This window comes from Triticum dicoccoides, chromosome 3B (assembly GCF_002162155.2).
Source record: "Triticum dicoccoides isolate Atlit2015 ecotype Zavitan chromosome 3B, WEW_v2.0, whole genome shotgun sequence".
NCBI lineage: Eukaryota > Viridiplantae > Streptophyta > Magnoliopsida > Poales > Poaceae > Triticum > Triticum dicoccoides.
Genome location: NC_041385.1, coordinates 832,908,362 through 832,917,672, shown reverse-complemented (window position 1 = coordinate 832,917,672; position 9,311 = coordinate 832,908,362).

Below are 9,311 nucleotides of genomic sequence, written 5' to 3'. Positions count from 1 at the left end.
GTCCGTATGACAACTTCCCATATATAAATCTTCACCTCCGGACCATTCTGAAACTCCTCGTGACGTCCGGGATCTCATCCGGGACTCCGAACAACTTTCGGTAATCACATACAAGTCTTCCTAATAACCCTAGCGTCACCGAACCTTAAGTGTGTAGACCCTACGGGTTCGGGAGACACGCAGACATGACCGAGACGGCTCTCCTGTCAATAACCAACAGCGGGATCTGGATACCCATGTTGGCTCCCACATGCTCCTCGATGATGTCATCGGATGAACCACGATGTCGAGGATTCAAGCAACCCCGTATTCTATTCCCTTTGTCAATCGGTACGTTACATGCCCGAGACTCGATCGTCGGTATCCCAATACCTCGTTCAGTCTCGTTACCGGCAAGTCACTTTACTCGTACCGTAATGCATGATCCCGTGACCAAACACTTGGTCACTTTGAGCTCATTATGATGATGCATTACCGAGTGGGCCCAGAGATACCTCTCCGTCATACGGAGTGACAAATCCCAGTCTCGATCCGTGTCAACCCAACAGACACTTTCGGAGATACCTGTAGTGCACCTTTATAGTCACCCAGTTACGTTGTGACATTTGGTACACCCAAAGCACTCCTATGGTATCTGGGAGTTACACGATCTCATGGTCTAAGGAAGAGATACTTGACATTAAAAAAGCTCTAGCAAAACGAACTACACGATCTTGTGCTATGCTTAGGATTGGGTCTTGTCCATCACGTCATTCATCCCGTTGTCAATGACATCTAATGTCCATAGTCAGGAAACCATGACTATCTATTGACCAACGAGCTAGTCAACTAGAGGCTCACTAGGGACGTATTGAGGTCTATGTATTCACACGTGTATTACGATTTCCTGATAATACAGTTATAGCATGAATAAAAGACAATTATGATGAACAAGGAAATATAATAATAATGCTTTTATTATTGCCTCTAGGGCATATTTCCAACAGTCTCCCACTTGCACTAAAGTCAATAATCTAGTTACATTGTGATGAATCAAACACCCATAGAGTTCTGGTGTTGATCATGTTTTGCTCGCGAGAGAGGTTTAATCAACGGATCTGCGACATTCAGATCCGTATGTACTTTGCAAATATCTATGTCTCCATCTTGAACATTTTCACGGATGGAGTTGAAACGACGCTTGATGTGCCTGGTCTTCTTGTGAAATCTGGGCTCCTTGGCAAGGGCAATAGCTCCAGTGTTGTCACAGAAGAGTTTGATCGGCCCCGACGCATTGGGTATGACTCCTAGGTCGGTGATGAACTCCTTCACCCAAATAGCTTCATGCGCTGCCTCCGAGGCTGCCATGTACTCCGCTTCACATGTAGATCCCGCCATGACGCTCTGCTTGCAGCTGCACCAGCTTACTGCTCCACCATTCAACATATACACGTATCCGGTTTGTGACTTAGAGTCATCCAGATCTGTGTCGAAGCTAGCATCAACGTAACCCTTTACGACGAGCTCTTCGTCACCTCCATAAACGAGAAACATGTCCTTCGTCCTTTTCAGGTACTTTAGGATATTTTTGACCGCTGTTCAGTGTTCCTTGCCGGGATTACTTTGGTACCTTCCTACCAAACTTACGGCAAGGTTTACATCAGGTCTGGTACACAGCATGGCATACATAATAGATCCTATGGCTGAAGCATAGGGGATGACACTCATCTCTTCTTTATCTTTTGCCGTGGTCGGGCATTGAGCCGAGCTCAATCTCACACCTTGCAATACAGGCAAGAACCCCTTTTTGGACTGATCCATTTTGAACTTCTTCAAAATCTTATCAAGGTATGTGCTTTGTGAAAGACCTATGAGGCGTCTCGATCTATCTCTATAGATCTTGATGCCTAATATATAAGCAGCTTCTCCAAGGACCTTCATTGAAAAACACTTATTCAAGTAGGCCTTAATGCTGTCCAAAAGTTCTATATCATTTCCCATCAAAAGTATGTCATCTACATATAATATGAGAAATGCTACAGAGCTCCCACTCACTTTCTTGTAAACGCAGGCTTGTCCATAAGTCTGTATAAACCCAAACGCTTTGATCATCTCATTAAAGCGAATGTTCCAACTCCGAGATGCTTGCACCAGCCCATAAATGGATCACTGGAGCTTGCATACTTTGTTAGCATTCTTAGGATCGACAAAACCCTCCGGCTGCATCATATACAGTTCTTCCTTAAGATGCCCGTTAAGGAATGCCGTTTTGACGTCCATCTGCCATATCTCATAATCATTGTATGCGGCAATTGCTAACATGATTCGGACGGACTTAAGCTTCGCTACGGGAGAGAAAGTCTCATCGTAGTCAATCCCTTGAACTTGCCGATAACCCTTAGCGACAAGTCGAGCTTTATAGATGGTGACATTACCATCCGCGTCCGTCTTCTTCTTAAAGATCCATTTGTTTTCTATCGCTCGCCGATCATCGGGCAAGTCAGTCAAAGTCCATACTTTGTTTTCATACATGGATTCTATCTCGGATTTCATGGCTTCTAGCCATTTGTTGGAATCTGGGCCCGCCATTGCTTCTTCATAGTTCGAAGGTTCACCGTTGTCCAACAACATGATTTCCAGGACAGGGTTGCCGTACCACTCTGGTGCGGAACGTGTCCTTGTGGACCTACGAAGTTCAGTAGCAACTTGATCCGAAGTACCTTGATCATTATCATTATTTTCCTCTTCAGTTGGTGTAGGCATCACAGGAACATTTTCCTGAGCTGCACTACTATCCTGTTCAAGAGGTAGTACTTCATCGAGTTCTACTTTCCTCCCACTTACTTCTTTCGAGAGAAACTCTTTTTCCAGAAAGGATCTGTTCTTGGCAACAAAGATCTTGCCCTCGGATCTTAAGTAGAAGGTATACCCAATGGTTTCTTTAGGGTATCCTATGAAGACGCATTTTTCCGACTTGGGTTCGAGCTTTTCAGGTTGAAGTTTCTTGACATAAGCATTGCATCCCCAAACTTTTAGAAACGACAGCTTAGATTTCTTCCCAAACCATAATTCATACGGTGTGGTCTCAACAGATTTAGACGGTGCCCTATTTAAAGTGAATGTAGCTGTCTCTAGAGTGTATCCCCAAAATGATAGCGGTAAATCGGTAAGAGACATCATAGATCGCACCATATCCAATAGAGTGCGATTACGATGTTCGGACACACCGTTTCGCCAAGGTGTTCCAAGCGGCGTGAGTTGTGAAACGATTCCACATTTTCTTAAGTGTGTACCAAATTCGTGACTTAAATATTCTCCTCCACGATCTGATCGTAAGAATTTTATCTTTCGGTCACGTTGATTCTCTACTTGAAATTCCTTGAACTTTTCAAAGGTCTCAGACTTGTGTTTCATCAAGTAGACATACCCATATCTACTCAAGTCATCTGTGAGAGTGAGAACATAACGATATCCTCCGCGAGCCTCAACACTCATTGGACCGCACACATCGGTATGTATGATTTCCAACAAGTTGGTTGCTCGCTCCATTGTTCCGGAGAATGGAGTCTTGGTCATTTTGCCCATGAGGCATGGTTCGCATGTGTCAAATGATTCATAATCGAGAGACTCTAAAAGTCCATCAGCATGGAGCTTCTTCATGCGCTTGACACCAATGTGACCAAGGCGGCAGTGCCACAAGTATGTGGGACTATCGTTATCAACTTTACATCTTTTGGTATTCACGCTATGAATATGTGTAACATTACGTTCGAGATTCATTAAGAATAAACCATTGACCATCGGAGCATGACCATAAAACATATCTCTCATATAAATAGAACAACCATTATTCTCGGATTTAAATGAGTAGCCATCTCGTATCAAACGAGATCTAGATACAATGTTCATGCTCAAACTTGGCACCAAATAACAATTATTAAGGTTCAAAACTAATCCCGTAGGTAAATGTAGAGGTAGCGTGCCGACGGCGATCACATCGACCTTGGAACCATTCCCGACGCGCATCGTCACCTCGTCCTTCGCCAGTCTCCGCTTATTCCGCAGCTCCTGCTGTGAGTTACAAATATGAGCAACGACACCGGTATCAAATACCCAGGAGTTACTACGAGTACTGGTAAGGTACACATCAATTACATGTATATCAAATATACCTTTGGTGTTGCCGGCCTTCTTATCCGCTAAGTATTTGGGGCAGTTCCGCTTCCAGTGACCCTTCCCCTTGCAATAAAAGCACTCAGTCTCAGGCTTGGGTCCATTCTTTGACTTCTTCCCGGCAACTGGCTTACCGGGCGCGGCAACATCTCTGCCGTCCTTCTTGAAGTTCTTCTTACCATTGCCCTTCTTGAACTTAGTGGTCTTATTGACCATCAACACTTGATGTTCTTTCTTGATTTCAACTTCTGCTGACTTCAGCATTGAAAATACTTCAGGAATGGTCTTCACCATCCCCTGCATATTGTAGTTCATCACAAAGCTCTTGTAGCTTGGTGGGAGCGACTGAAGGATTCTGTCAATGACCGCCTCATCCGGGAGGTTAATGTCCAGCTGGGACAGGCGGTTGTGCAACCCAGACATTTTGAGTATGTGCTCACTGACAGAACTATTTTCCTCCATCTTACAACTATAGAACTTGTCGGAGACTTCATATCTCTCGACCCGGGCATGAGCTTGGAAAACTAGTTTCAGCTCCTCGAACATCTCATATGCTCCGTGTTGCTCAAAACGCTTTTGGAGCCCCGGTTCTAAGCTGTAAAGCATGCCGCACTGAACGAGGGAGTAATCATCAGCACGAGACTGCCAAGCATTCATAATGTCTTGGTTCTCTGGGACGGGAGCGTCACCTAGCGGTCCTTCTAGGACATATTGTTTCCTGGCAGCTATGAGGATGATCCTCAGGTTCCGGACCCAGTCCGTATAGTTGCTTCCATCATATTTCAGCTTGGTTTTCTCTAGGAACGCGTTGAAGTTCATGTTGACATGAGTGTTGGCCATTTGATCTACAAGACATATTTGCAAAGGTTTTAGACTAAGTTCATGGTAATTAAGTTCATCTAAACAAATTATTATAATGAACTCCCACTCAGATTAGACATCCCTCTAGTCATCTAAGTGTTACACGATCCGAGTCGACTAGGCCGTGTCCGATCATCACGTGAGACGGACTAGTCATCGTCGGTGAACATTCTCATGTTGATCGTATCTTCCATACGACTCGTGTTCGACCTTTCGGTCTCCGTGTTCCGAGGCCATGTCTATACATGCTAGGCTCGTCAAGTTAACCCTAAGTGTTTTGCATGTGTAAAACTGTCTTACACCCGTTGTATGTGAACGTAAGGATCTATCACACCCGATCATCACGTGGTGCTTCGAAACGATGAACTTTAGCAACGGTGCACAGTTAGGGGAGAACACTTATTGAAATTTTTGTAAGGGATCATCTTATTTACTACCATCGTCCTAAGTAAACAAGATGCATAAACATAATAAACATCACATGCAATTATATAATAGTGACATGATATGGCCAATGTCATATAGCTCCTTCGATCTCCATCTTCGGGGCTCCATGATCATCTTCGTCACCGGCATGACACCATGATCTCCATCATCATGATCTCCATCATCGTGTCTTCATGAAGTTGTCACGCCAACGACTACTTCTACTTCTATGGCTAACGCGTTTAGCAATAAAGTAAAGTAATTTACATGGCGTTCTTCAATGACACGCATGTCATACAAAAATAAAGACAACTCCTATGGCTCCTGCCGGTTGTCATACTCATCGACATGCAAGTCGTGATTCCTATTACAAGAACATGATCTCATACATCACAATATGTCATTCATCATTCATCACAACTTCTGGCCATATCACATCACATGACAATTGCTGCAAAAACAAGTTAGACGTCCTCTAATTGTTGTTGCATCTTTTACGTGGCTGCAATTGGGTTCTAGCAAGAACGCTTTCTTACCTACGAATAACCACAATGTGATTTTGTCAACTTCTATTTACCCTTCATAAGGACCATTTTCATCGAATCCGCTCCAACTAAAGTGGGAGAGACAGACACCCGCCAGCCACCTTATGCAACTAGTGCATGTCAGTCGGTGGAACCGGTCTCACGTAAGCGTACGTGTAAGGTTGGTCCGGGCCGCTTCATCCCACAATACCGCTGAAGCAAGATTAGACTAGTAGCGGTAAGCAAGTTGACAAAATCTACGCCCACAACAAAATTGTGTTCTACTCATGCAATAGAGAACTACGCATAAACCTAGCTCATGATGCCACTGTTGGGGAACGTTGCAGAAAATTAAAAATTTTCCTACGGTTTCACCAAGATCCATCTATGAGTTCATCTAAGCAACGTCAAGGGAGTGAGTTTGCATCTACATACCACTTGTAGATCGCGTACGGAAGCGTTCGAGGGAACGGTGATAATGCAGTCGTACTCGCCGTGATTCAGATCACCGATGACCAAGTGCTGAACGGACAGCACCTCCGCGTTCAACACACGTACGGTACGGGCGACGTCTCCTCCTTCTTGATCCAGCAAGGGGGAAGGAGAGGTTGAGGAAGAAGGCTCCAATAGCAGCACGACGGCGTGATGATGGTGGAGAGGCAGTACTCCGACAGGGCTTCGCCAAGCACACAACGGAGGAGGAGAGGTGTTGGGGAGGGGAGGGGCTGCGCCTTGGCTTGGGTGTTCAGCCCTCCCCTCACCCCTCTATTTATAGGGGAAGGGGCAAGGGGGGCCGGCCCCTCTAGATGGGATCTAGAGGGGGGGGGGGGCGGCCAGGGAGGGGGAACTTGCCCCCCAAGCAAGGGGGGCGCCCCCTCTAGGGTCCCCTCCCCCCAACCCTAGCCGCATGGGCCCAAGGGGGGAGGCACGCCCAGCCCTCCAGGGGCTGGCTCCTGCCCCATGCGGCCCATGTGGCCCTCGGGGAGGGGTGGCCCCTCTCGGTGGACCCCCGGAACCCTTCCGGTGGCCCCGGTACAATACCGATATGCCACCGAAACCTTCCGGTGTCCGTATGACAACTTCCCATATATAAATCTTCACCTCCGGACCATTCTGAAACTCCTCGTGGCGTCCGGGATCTCATCCGGGACTCTGAATAACTTTCGGTAATCACATACAAGTCTTCCTAATAACCCTAGCGTCACCGAACCTTAAGTGTGTAGACCCTACGGGTTCGGGAGACACGCAGACATGACCGAGACGGCTCTCCTGTCAATAACCAACAGCGGGATCTGGATACCCATGTTGGCTCCCACATGCTCCTCGATGATGTCATTGGATGAACCACGATGTCGAGGATTCAAGCAACCCCGTATTCTATTCCCTTTTTCAATCGGTACGTTACATGCCCGAGACTCGATCGTCGGTATCCCAATACCTCGTTCAGTCTCGTTACCGGCAAGTCACTTTACTCGTACCGTAATGCATGATCCCGTGACCAAACACTTGGTCACTTTGAGCTCATTATGATGATGCATTACCGAGTGGGCCCAGAGATACCTCTTCGTCATACGGAGTGACAAATCCCAGTCTCGATCCGTGTCAACCCAACAGACACTTTCGGAGATACCTGTAGTGCACCTTTATAGTCACCCAGTTATGTTGTGACGTTTGGTACACCCAAAGCACTCCTACAGTATCCGGGAGTTACATGATCTCATGGTCTAAGGAAGAGATACTTGACATTGAAAAAGCTCTAGCAAAACGAACTACACGATCTTGTGCTATGCTTAGGATTGGGTCTTGTCCATCACGTCATTCTCCTAATGACGTGATCCCGTTGTCAATGACATCTAATGTCCATAGTCAGGAAACCATGACTATCTATTGACCAACGAGCTAGTCAACTAGAGGCTCACTAGGGACGTATTGAGGTCTATGTATTCACACGTGTATTACGATTTCCTGATAATACAGTTATAGCATGAATAAAAGACAATTATCATGAACAAGGAAATATAATAATAATGCTTTTATTATTGCCTCTAGGGCATATTTCCAACAATTTGGACATGCCAAAGTGGTACTTCCTTCACATAGTGCTGCTCCGAACAAAATAGGAAAATGAATATTTTCAAATTATTTTTGAACTAGGCAAGGAATGTTTTTGACATATTTGATGAAGATATGATCCAAAAAATTATGAGAATTTTTTGGGAATTTTTGGAATAACAGAAATATAGGTTGCTTTACAACCTAGGGCAAAAACTGCCACATGGACATGACACATAGGCAAAACTGATGAGATGGCGCCTAGTCATCACAACCTACCACAATCTACAAGGCTATGACCATCTATATTGGTCGTTAACAACTAGAAATAAGGCAGCGGACCAGCACTATTTGCTTTATGACCATTTCGTGTAAAAAAATTACGACCTTTCTGACTAAAATGGTCGCAATGGTTTAGGGTTTGGAGCCCCCCGAACAGCTTTTGACCAATTGGTCTGAAATGGTCATAGATCTATGACCAATTCTTCCAGGGTCACTGACAGAAGGTCACTAGTTGACATATTTCTTGTAGTGAACACAAGCACAAGGTTCAACTTCAAACTCTACTAATAATCTAGCCTACCACATGCTTGAACATCTAGCCCTACCACAAATTGCAAGCAAAGCGTAGCAACCAACCATATCAGCTCACAGATCAGACCACTAATCAACCATGCATCTAGATCAAACCCTAGCTGCAGCTCAGATCTAGCTAGAAGGAACATAGAGAAAGGGGGATTCAACTCACAGAGGCCATGGCTGCAGCTTGAGGACGAGGGGGGACGGTCGTGAAAGATCAACGCCGGCCGGTTAAGGAGCGCCGACGCCGTGGACCGCCGGCCAATGAAGATGTGTGGCTTACTTGCTCGTCGATGCCGATGCGCGTCGGTGGGAAAGCTCGAACGGAGGAAGAATGGTGGCGGGAGTTGGGGCGGTGAGGGAGGGGCTAAATAGGGATGTAGTCGGCGGGAGGTGAGCCGAAATCCTCCCGCCGATTTTTCGGTGACGCGGGCGAGCTCGCGCCATCTCCCCTGCTCGCACGAGGGAAGAAGCACGTCGCCCTCCCCTGCCTTACCCGAGCCAGGCTCGCGAGCTATTGCCGATTCGGGTGTTTCCCCCGGGCCTGGCCTGGACATGCTTTAAGTTCCGTGCGATGCGGGCCGCACAGTGAACGCAGGCAACCAAACGGATCACTTTCTTCCCGCTCGGGCCAGGCTAGGCCTAATGCGGGCAACCAAACACGCCCTTAGTATATTTCGATCAGCTAGGCTGAGGTCCTCACCGCACATACTTATT